The following is an 8829-nucleotide window of genomic DNA, read 5'->3' on the forward strand; positions in this document are numbered from 1 at the left end:
CATCTTTTTGCAGAGATTGGGTTTGGTTGGAATTTTTATTTATTCATTTATTTTTACTATTTTATGAAACTGTGGTCCATGGCATGGCACCATCCTATGAGGTTTTAAATTATGGCTTTCGAATGGTGATTATCGTTTTGTTCCGTCCCACAGTTAAAAGTAACAAAAATTTCTATATACAGTATATATCTATACATTTTTATAACTGTTAGAACCGCATCGCAGTTGAACCGCTTGTACCGCATCACTCAAACCGAAGTCACCATTCAGAGCCTATAAACTTTTGTTAATTTAAAAAGTCAATGATACGTGTATAACTAACTATAAACAGATAATCATACATTTGTGTATGTAGAAGCATTTATGACCGTAAGGGCATGAATATTGCAAGTTTCCAAATGGGGTTTTAGAGAAAAAGTGATGTGTGGACCCCCACAAAAACTTCAGAATCGATGACAAAAAGCACAAACTAAAAAGGGTTTTTTGATAGCAGGTAGTATTGTCGGTTATCGAATCGTCTTTGTAATCTTTCTCATAATTGAAATATCTAAATAAATCCTCGACAAAAAAAAAGAAAAGGGCTTTTGATTATTTTGATTAAGAATCCCAAAGATTTATTTAGGGTCTTTTAATTATTTTTAAATACTTTTTAAATAGTAAATATGAGTTAAGAGACTTAGTTAAGAAATTTCAACATTTATATGTTTCAATGCAAGTCTTCTTAATTAACAGTTTTTTAAAAAAAAATGTAGAAAGGGTTTTTGATTATTATGTGAATATAGAAGATGAGAACATGATTTTGATTCCTCATTAAGCAGAAAACAAAATCAAAAACTTAGCAAGCTTGTTTTTGATTCCTCATTATTTTGTGAATGTAGAAGATGAGCACACAAAGGTAACTTCATATCAAGATTACAGTAATCCAAGGCGCAAAGTGAAGTTACCAGTTTAGGAACTAGTGGATAGACATTGCAGAATGATTTCATCTCTTCTCTAGATACAAGAGAATCAATGGACAGTACATCTGCTCCAGCATCTGTAAAAACTCTTGCTCTACTGAACGATTCCTCCAGAAACATCGCTTCTCTACAAGCATTACTGCTTCCCTCTCGCCGCTACAAGAAACATGATCGCTGATGATGATTCCAGCAAAGCAATACACATATGTACATAAAGATCAAAAAGCAAACATCTTTCTTAAATTTAAGCTAAAGAAACTGTAAAGTCTTAAACTTTAAGATCAAAGAATCTCAAGTTCCATCACCAAACACACAGACAAGAATGAAAAGGAACTGTACCACAAGGAAGATGTAACGGCCCAAAAATTTTCATAAAAGAATAGGCTTCTCTACGGCCCATATGGCAAAGACCTAGGGTTTCCCTTCCCCTTTTCTATAAAAAGAGATGCAGTCTCCCTTTTGCCTCATACAGAAACTAAATCGAAGCTCTGCAGAGAATTCCCGGAGACCAGAAACCCTAGCCGCCGAGCTCTCCCTTTCTCTCTTGCGCCGTCTCTCTCTCTTCTCTCTCTCTCTCCTCGCCGTCGCTCTCTCTCTCCTTGCCGTCACCCGCTCTCTCTCTCCTTGCCGGCGCCGTGTGGTGGTGGTGGTGACCAGATCTCAACCTCCTCTCATCTTTGTTTCCAGATCCAGATCCAGATCTAGGCTAAGGTGGAGTGTCTTGAACCCATCTTGTTCTCATGCACTGTATACTCCTTTATGTTGGAGTTAGGGTTGTTTAGACCCTGTTTGAAAACTAGGATGATAGAACATGATTATTGCTAGGATGTTAGATGAATGGATCACGATGCATAAGAACCCTCATATTGTTAAATGAGACTTAGTAAACTGAAATGGAGTTGTGGTAGTGATGATTGATTGGTGATTTATGCTCGTATGTTTGGATGTGTAGTCCCATGAGTGGTTTGTGATTAAAGCTAGGATGCTAGAGAGAAATGAATGCTAAGATGATAGATGACTACTAATTGCTATTGATATTGTAAGTGAAACATGAGTGCGATGTGTATTGTGTGTGACACCGATAACGGGTGACGTCTAGTGATTGAGTCCAAGTACAAGTCTAAATGAATAAGGAAAGTAAATGAGAATGGGAAGGGATAAGTGGAAATGATAAGGATGTGAAAGGATAAGTAAAAGTATGAAAGAATGATGTTACGGTTAAGCATGGGTGGGGAAGCATATAGAGTCTAAGGAAAGTATGTGTGGCAGTAGTTCTCGCTAGGTATCCATAGGAGATGTGGCGAATACACAAGAATATGGAAGCACCCATAGGAGATGTGGCGAATCCACATGAATATGGGGTAGAAGCCTAGTGGGAGCTACCCACTGATGATAAGAACGTGTGCCAATCGCGAGAGGCGGGATATAAAAACGTGCATCATGGTCGGGTAACGGGGAGTTGAAGGTGACATAGGATCGAGTCAGTCTAGTATGAGGAGACGGTTAAGTCTAGGGTTTAACGTGTGTGGCAATGAGTGGGATCATTGTATTGGTTGATCGCTAGGTTGCTAGAAATGTATGGAGTTGAATGTTTGGAAATAATGATGATGATATGAAATGATGAAAACACATTACTTGATTGTAGTGGCTAGTCAGTCCTAGTTCCCGCATAGAGTAATATAGAGTGTCATGCGGACAGGCTGGTCTAGAGCCACTTCACTGAGTAACTTGTTGCTCAGTCCTCCATTTCCATTTCCCTGTGCGCAGGACTGTAAGTAGAACTATATGGATGTGGGTGTGACGGTATTTCAAAGAAGGTTTTGCGCCCGTCGACTCTCGGGACCAGTAACGGGACACGTAGGGTTGTCTAAATGAGTAGACACGTGTCCATAACGCCCCTTCGATAACCCCGGTCGGACGCCGGGGGATCAGGCCGTTACAATTGGTATCAGAGCGGGTTAAGATCCCTTAGTTCTGTCCTAAGGGATCAGCATTTCCGACGCTTAAAAAAAAAAAAAACTTGTATTCACTAAAAGAAAAGAGTGTGTGAAAGTTTTGATTTTTCTGAAAGTTGTGAACGATTTCAAAAATCACCCACTATATCTATACTTCTATTATGGTTCTGATCGGATGTTTACTTGAAGGATGTCTTCGACAATCAGTAACAACCAGAGTGACAATTACGGGTATCGTGGACCTGCATGGTGAAACCCGATCTACACTCGGACTCAGTGCACCATAAAGGGAAATGTGGTACTCCATCGGTGACGTCCATTGACGAAGTTTCATCGCCAGACACATGAGTTGGAGTGGTTGAAAGAAAGCCAGAGATGGAAACCCGACTAATGTAACTATCGAGAACGTGAAGGTTGTGGCGGATATCATGGGTTTAGAGGAGCATTAGAGGTGCAGTGAAACAAGTTGAGGTCATAGGTCAATGAAGGTATTTTCCGAGGAAGGACATATATCTAATGGAGGGCTAGTTCTAGGATGTCCGCCAGAGAGACATGATTGTAAGGAAACACAATAAGGATGTAACCCCTAAGGATATTTGTCGGGCACTCTCTAAGAGGGGGGAGAACTGATTCACCGCTTCCTGAAGGAAATGAGAACCGATCTGAAGAATAGTTGTAACGTGCAAGATTACTGGGATCATGAGCTAATCATGATGGGTACAGAGCTATAGTTTTGGTTGTAAGAAGATCATAGGCTAACCAAGCATAACATACTCACAGCCTAAGGAGAACTTGCGACATCGCCATTAACACAAGGCGGTTTATTGTGACAAGAGTGGAAGTGCGAGAAGAACCACACTAGGAGAAAATGGATGGGAGCGTACTACCAGTACAACCAGTAGGGCTATGATAGGAGGTTCATTCATCAAGGAAAACATGGCCAGACCGAAGGACTCAGAGGACGAGGATATGTTCGGTGCGGAGTAGCTAAATACCAAGTCGGGGCTGCTGGACTCAACTAGTAGGATCCGCGGTTGAAGTACTATCCTAACTACCGGTCCCGACAAAGGCAACTTTAATTCGGGCTACCTGGGATAGGACCGAGGGAGTATAGAGAATGATGACCATGGGAGTGTATGTGGTAGTGCTACTATCTCTCGACGGTGTGAACCTGCATGGAGACCTGCTGGAGTTGGAGTTTGGAATGATATGAAGTGACATAATTTTGGGATGCGTATTTAGAGGTGTACCAGTGCTTAGGGATGTTGCAGTGTGTTAGGGATAGCATCGAGGCTTAGCAAGAATCTATACGGAGGTTAGATATTAATGAATAGGAAGAGATCTAGGAAAGTAGACCGGGACCAAGCACGTGGAGTTAATGTATTGTATTGGCATGTACTCATAATCCTCGATAGGAGAGGAGAGTTGTCCTTAATGGAATAAGTATTAGGAAATGAATATAAGCTATCTTGATGTTGAAAGCTGAAGAGTTAAATGGAAAGGAGAAAGATTTGTTTTTGGAAGTGAAAGCTCTAAGTATTGGATACCATTGCTGCAGTAACCGAGTATGCAGACGCTTTTAAGCATTTTTAAAGACCCATTGAACTGATATAGTGCATACACCATAGAGCGGAAATACAGAACATCGTCTAGTCAAAGGAAACATATCGGTTAGCACCATATAGTTCGTTGAGATGTTGGAACCTACAGTAAGTAGCTTTGGAGTTCACTAAGAGCGATTTGACATTAATGTATTGCCAGATTCTGATATCAAAGAAAAATATTCAGAAGACAACATTACGAGCTGGTAATGGACATTACCAGTTGTAGAAGTGTGTCTTTGGATCAACTGATGCGCAACATGTTCCTGTGAAGTGGATGTACGATGCCGCAAGCGTATTAAGAAAAGCACGCGGTAGTGATGATCGAAGACACAATATTCTATTGTACCAGAGGAGTGTGATGGTACTTGGGAGTAGCTTGTTAAGTTTCGTGAGATGAAGTGCTCGCTAAGTTAATCGACGGAGATGTGGTTGGGTACCATGCAATGGTGAAGGAAGAGATCATGGGACAAGTTTATTGGTCGCAATGGGCATTACAGTGGGCATGAAAAAGATTTATCAGAATTCGAAGCGGAACTGCCAAGGGTAAGGATAAAGAGGGTTTTAATGGAGCTTTGCAGTTGAAAATTGTTAGTTGAGAACAGTGGGGTGTGAGGCCGTATATGATTGATGCAAAAGTTGTATGTGTCAAATTGGAAATGGAATATGATAACAATATATTTTTGTTGTTGGGTCGCCAAGGACATGACAATCAACCTATGTGGTGTACATGTGTGTTGAGCTTAGAGAGGAAGTTGGTTAATGGATCTGATAATAGTTGAATCCATGCAAGACATTAGCTACGACTCGAGCAAATGGATATCCCCTATGAGAATTGTATGAACAACCATGTTGAATCTCTTATGTTGGACCAAAGTGGGGGATATCAGAATCTCGAGCCTGAGATGACTGTTGATGATGAGCTGCTTAATGAAAGGATAGAAGAGGTACAAGACCATCAGAGAATTACGTCGACAAGAGTTATGGTGATATGGAAATGCATATGAGGTGAAAGCAATCTAGGGATGAGAACGCTGTTGGAGAATCGATTTGGGACTTAAGAGGACGTTGGATCTCTGTGAAGAATATGAAACTTGGTATATCGCATGAACCATTATATATCAAAGGACGAGTTGTTTACCCATTTGGGTTCGGGATGTTAGAGTTGGAGTATTGACATACGGAATTCGGGGACGAATTCCATTCAAGTGAGGAAGAATTGTAACGGCCCGGTTCCTGGCCAAAAAATTTTCATAAAAGAATGGGCTTCTCTACGGCCCATATGGCAAAGACCTAGGGTTTCCCTTCCCCTTTCCTATAAAAAGAGATGCAGCCTCCCTTTTGCCTCATACAGAAACTAAAGCGAAGCTCTGCAGAGAATTCTCGGAGACCAGAAACCCTAGCCGCCGAACTCTCCCTTTCTCTCTTGCGCCGTCTCTCTCTCTCTTCTCTCTCTCTCTCTCCCGCGCGACGCTCTCTCTCTCTCCTCGCCGTCGCTCTCTCTCTCCTCGCCGTCACCCGCTCTCTCTCTCCTTGCCGGCGCCGTGTGGTGGTGGTGGTGACCAGATCTCAACCTCCTCTCATCTTTGTTTCCAGATCCAGATCCAGATCTAGGCTAAAGTGGAGTGTCTTGAACCCATCTTGTTCTCATGCACTGTATACTCCTTTATGTTGGAGTTAGGGTTGTTTAGACCCTGTTTGAAAACTAGGATGATAGAACATGATTATTGCTAGGATGTTAGATGAATGGATCACGATGCATAAGAACCCTCATATTGTTAAATGAGACTTAGTAAACTGAAATGGAGTTGTGGTAGTGATGATTGATTGGTGATTTATGCTCGTATGTTTGGATGTGTAGTCCCATGAGTGGTTTGTGATTAAAGTTAGGATGCTAGAGAGAAATGAATGCTAAGATGATAGATGACTACTAATTGCTATTGATATTGTAAGTGAAACATGAGTGCGATGTGTATTGTGTGTGACACCGATAACGGGTGGCGTCTAGTGATTGAGTCCAAGTACAAGTCTAAATGAATAAGGAAAGTAAATGAGAATGGGAAGGGATAAGTGGAAATGATAAGGATGTGAAAAGATAAGTAAAAGTATGAAAGAATGATGTTACGGTTAAGCATGGGTGGGGAAGCATATAGAGTCTAAGGAAAGTATGTGTGGCAGTAGTTCTCGCTAGGTATCCATAGGAGATGTGGCGAATCCACAAGAATATGGAAGCACCCATAGGAGATGTGGCGAATCCACATGAATATGGGGTAGAAGCCTAGTGGGAGCTACCCACTGATGATAAGAACGTGTGCCAACCGCGAGAGGCGGGATATAAAAACGTGCATCATGGTCGGGTAACGGGAGTTGAAGGTGTCATAGGATCGAGTCGGTCTAGTATGAGGAGACGGTTAAGTCTAGGGTTTAACGTGTGTGGCAATGAGTGGGATCATTGTATTGGTTGATCGCTAGGTTGCTAGAAATATATGGAGTTGAATGTTTGGAAATAATGATGATGATATGAAATGATGAAAATACATTACCTGATTGTACTGGCTAGTCAGTCCTAGTTCCCGCATAGAGTATTATAGAGTGTCATGCGGGCAGGCTGGTCTAGTGCCACTTCACTGAGTAACTTGTTGCTCACTCCTCCATTTCCATTTCCCTGTGCGCAGGACTGTAAGTAAAAATATATGGATGTGGGTGTGACGGTATTTCAAAGAAGGTTTTGCGCCCGTCGACTCTCGGGGCCAGTAACGGGACACGTACGATTGTCTAAATGAATAGATACGTGTCCATAACGCCGCTTCGATAACTCCGGTCGGACGCCGGGGGATCGGGCCGTTACAGAAGAGCTAAAGAGTTTCCACAATGGCACTCCAACACTCTTAGCAGCAGCATCAATCATAGCCATCTCCACCCCAGCTCTTACCTTCACATCCATTAAACAACATTCTCTTCATCAGATACATTCACAAAAATACAAAGAAAGTTATATGCTTTTAAGCAAAAAACGAACTAAAAGTTTCAGACTTTACAGATGGAACTCAGGAATGGATCTACTTCAGCGAGTCAATGCTCATCGTACCAACCTAGCCCTCGTGGTTCTTACAATCCAAGCCCTTCACCTTCCTCATTCCCTAGTCCTACAAACATATTTGGTGATGCTAACTCACTAATCCCATGGCTCAAGAATCTCTCTTCAAACTCACCTTCCAAGCTTCCTTTCTTCCCTGGAAACTCTATAAGCGCTCCCGTCACTCCACCATTGGCTCGAAGCCCTACACGTGACCAAGTGACCATCCCTGACTCTGGATGGCTCTCTGGAATGCAAACCCCACAGAGCGGACCGTCTTCTCCTACTTTCAGCTTAGTCTCGAGAAACCCGTTTTTCGAAAAAAAAGGCTTTTAAAATGGGAGATTGTAATTCACCAATGTGGACTCCTGGACAAAGTGGAAACTGCTCTCCAGCTATTGCTCCTGGTGTTGATCAAAACTCTGATGTACCAATGGCTGATGGAATGGCGGCAGAGTTTGCGTTTGGTTCTAATGCGATTGGAATGGTGAAGCCTTGGGAAGGAGAAATGATACATGGAGAATGCGTTTCAGATGATTTAGAACTTACACTTGGGAATTCAAGAACCAGATGAATTCTGAGAAGATTCAACCTCGTTTGCTGTCGGTCAGATCTTATTTAGTCTCTTACTTTCTCTTTTCATCTTTTCTGTTTTTTTCAGTGATGATTAAAGGTGATTGAGGGAAGAAGAACATTTTAGAACTTTTTTTTTTTTCCTTGTTGGCCTATACTAAAGTTGTAGTTAGTATATTATATCTCCAGTTTTTTTTTTTAAATATTTGTGGAAATTTGATTTTCGATTAAGCAATGTTATTACCATAGTGGGATATTCATGTAAAATATTGAAGTCAGTTTGAACGTGATAACTTATCAGCAACCTGTGTCTTTGAACATATTTTATTTTTAACATCCCCTCGAGCATTACAACATGTTTTAGTAACCACGTGTCATCAGTAAAATGATTTTTAAAATTTTTTTTAAAAATAAATTGGTCCATATAATTACATAAGTGTCATTTAAGAAATCAAACAATTCTTAATTTGTACATAGTTTATATATATATTAGAATAGTAAAGTATTATATATATTTTGATCGGTATACTCTTAAGTAACTAAATCACAAAAACGTAAATTAATAAAATAAGTAATTTTTGTTGTTGTTCTAGAATTAGATGATTTTTATACCGAACTGGTGAATATATACTAGACATACATTTATATTTCGAGTCTTCACTTAT

The 8829-nt window shown here is 40.8% G+C and overlaps 1 pseudogene; it reads left to right on the plus strand.

Moving 5' to 3' along the window:
- The first annotated feature begins 7462 nt into the window (after positions 1-7462).
- Positions 7463-8695, plus strand: LOC125577337 (annotated as a pseudogene).
- Positions 8696-8829: the final 134 nt, after the last annotated feature.

This window comes from Brassica napus, chromosome A8 (assembly GCF_020379485.1).
Source record: "Brassica napus cultivar Da-Ae chromosome A8, Da-Ae, whole genome shotgun sequence".
Taxonomy (NCBI): Eukaryota; Viridiplantae; Streptophyta; class Magnoliopsida; order Brassicales; family Brassicaceae; genus Brassica; species Brassica napus.